Raw genomic sequence first — 2,794 nt, 5'->3', positions numbered from 1 at the left:
CACTGCCTCTTGTGCCCTTGCTGGTTTCTTAGCAACATGTAATAGGTAGTTTTTTTCAGGCGTGGTGTCAGTGAGTGAATAACCTAAAGTGACAGAAGCAGCTAAAAGAGAGTCTAAAGTAAGGAACGACTGGCTGAATGAAAGGCTTCTAATATGACTGTAATGATGAGGCACCAGCCTGGGAGAGTCAGATGAGATGATAAAGCAAACAGTAAAGAAAGAGAGCCAGGCTTTATCTCTGACCTCCACACACGCAAAAACCTGCAGGCTTAATTGGAGATCTTGCTGTACTGATTTCCATCAGAGTTCTTTATTTGCTAGTGCAGTCACACATAACCTGTGCCAATCTTGGTATGCTAATGACCAGAAACACACATCTGAATGTCATCAAGCAGAGCGTTAACCAGAGGGTCTGGAACGGAAATGCATGCAGCTACAGCAAGTTTACTTCTTAAATCGCAGCTTAAAAACCATCAGTCATATAATGACAGTCAGCGATGGGAACAACGGCGTTACTTTGTTCAGTAACGAGTAATTAGTTACTGTTACTAACAAGAAAATGCGGTCGCGTTACTATTTTTTCAACAAACAGATGGTTGAAGCTGTGTTCAGCTTACAGCATCGTATATCAGCTGCAGGAAGTAGCTGTAAGTAATCTGGACGCTACACTTTTTGGCACAACACCTGGAGCTAAGGGGGGAAAACAATGGCACGAGTGCTGCTGTTTGACTGAGGAAGAATAAAGTAGTCGTGGTCAATCACATGACCACTTAAAGACAAAGCAACAAGGTGACATATACCAGTTTATAAATTGTGTGGCCACGTAAAACCAGAGTCATGATAAACAATATATACGCGTTTTTTCCTAAATAGTTTCATCACGTTTACTAAGGACAGCGCAGCGAGACTGTCATGGTCGCTGTGTGGCAGGCAGGATGAGGACCCAAAATGCAAACTCACGGACTCAGGGGATAAACTCAAAATGCAGCTTTATTGCTGACAGGTGACAAACGAAAGCAGTGATACCAAAGCAATACAAAACTAAACTACACTGGGAAAAGCTAATTGTAACATATACCAGAAGACACGGGGAGAACCACACACAGCATGAGGGAGAACGCGACGCCGAACAGAGGGAGACGCAGACAGAAATACACAGAGGGTTAACGAGGAAAGTGGGAACACACGGGGAACACAGCTGACACAGATAACCATAACGAGACAGGGCGGGGTGCACATAACACTGACGGGAGACGGGCAGAGTCAAACAGGAAGTACAGAGGTTCAGACAGGAGGAGAGAGAGCACGGGGAAAACACAGACATAACGGGCTGGGGAAACATGGAATAAAACATAAGGAGAGACGAGGGCTCACAGATACACAGAGGGGCACACAGGGGGTAAAAGCCACGAAGGGAAAACACTTAGGGAACAACACAACAGGGCAACTCAGGAAACATGGCCTAAATAGGGAACAAAATACAAACATACAAGAAAACTAAGAATACTGGGCCAACATGGCCCAGGACCATGACAGAGACCTCTCTGCTTATGACAAAAAATTAAAAAACAAAACCAGAAACGTTCATTTTGGTGGAAAAATGCACCACATCAACCAATCAAAAAATGATGATATGGCAACATGACGTTTGGTTGTTTAGGAAGAGGGGGAAGAGAGAGAGAGAGAGAGAGAGAGAGAGAGAGAGAGAGAGAGAGAGAGCGAGTTTTGAGATGTGAGAGATTTGTGACGTTTAGCGTGTTTGGAGTGTGTAGTTAATGTGCTGTCTTGTGTAGTTAATGTGCTGTCTTGTGTAGTTAATGTGCTGTCTTGTGTAGTTAATGTGCTGTCTTGTGTAGTTAGTGTGCTGTCTTGTGTAGTTAATGTGCTGTCTTGTGTAGTTAATGTGCTGTCTTGTGTAGTTAGTGTGTAGTGTTGTGGATAGTTCTGTGTTGTGTGTCAGAACAATGAGGCGTTTTTTTTAAGTAACACAATAGTTACTTTTCAAGTAATTAAGTACTTTTAGAATCTTGTAACTCAGTTACTTTTTGAAGAAGTAACTAGTAACTATAATTAATTACTTTTTCAAAGTAACTTGCACAAAACTGATGACAGTTCATCACATGTGAAACGTTATTTAGTGGCCACATCTGAATTTACATCTAAAACAGTGACTTTGTGTTGTCGTGATATGTCATCACAACTGTAATTCAAAAGGCAAAATTCAATGTGCATCTGTAAAGTCACATGTTTAATACGTGTGCCAACTGTAAACATTTAACACTCTGTTTCTTCTAAACAGGCCGATTCACGGCGATGCTGTGATTATGTAGTGAAAACAGACGGATTGCTGAAGCTGATTGGAAAACTGGTTGTAATTCATTTAGGCTGGCATGGTGGGGTCAGGTGGGTCTTACATGTGTTCAACACTTCAGAGTTTGAGAAATTCATGTCTCGCATGCATGTATCACATTAGCAGTGGATCTGTGATGCTGCCTGCAAAATGCTTGTTTTCATTTGTTGTTTAAAATATCATCAAAGAAGAAATGAATTACGAGTAAAATCTGTTTCACAGCATCAAAGTGTGCAAACAAAGTATATTTGTACTTTGAATTAATCTCCTGAACAAACAAAACAGTCTTACTAAATGAAACTACTGTATGAATTTAAGGAAACTGATTTCTTCATTGCTGCTCGTGAATGTCCGTCTATCCTTTCACGCCACGTTTACAGAAGCATATCCAAAGAACAAACAATCCACGTGTGCAAAATGATTTTTATTTGATCTTTTGCTCAG

The sequence above is a fragment of the Aulonocara sp. 'chitande type north' Nkhata Bay genome, linkage group LG11, assembly GCF_057382095.1.
Source record: "Aulonocara sp. 'chitande type north' Nkhata Bay isolate Kocher_YH1m ecotype deep benthic linkage group LG11, A_spYH_male_GT1.1, whole genome shotgun sequence".
NCBI classification, from domain to species: Eukaryota; Metazoa; Chordata; class Actinopteri; order Cichliformes; family Cichlidae; genus Aulonocara; species Aulonocara sp. 'chitande type north' Nkhata Bay.
Note: the sequence above shows the minus strand (reverse complement) of the source record.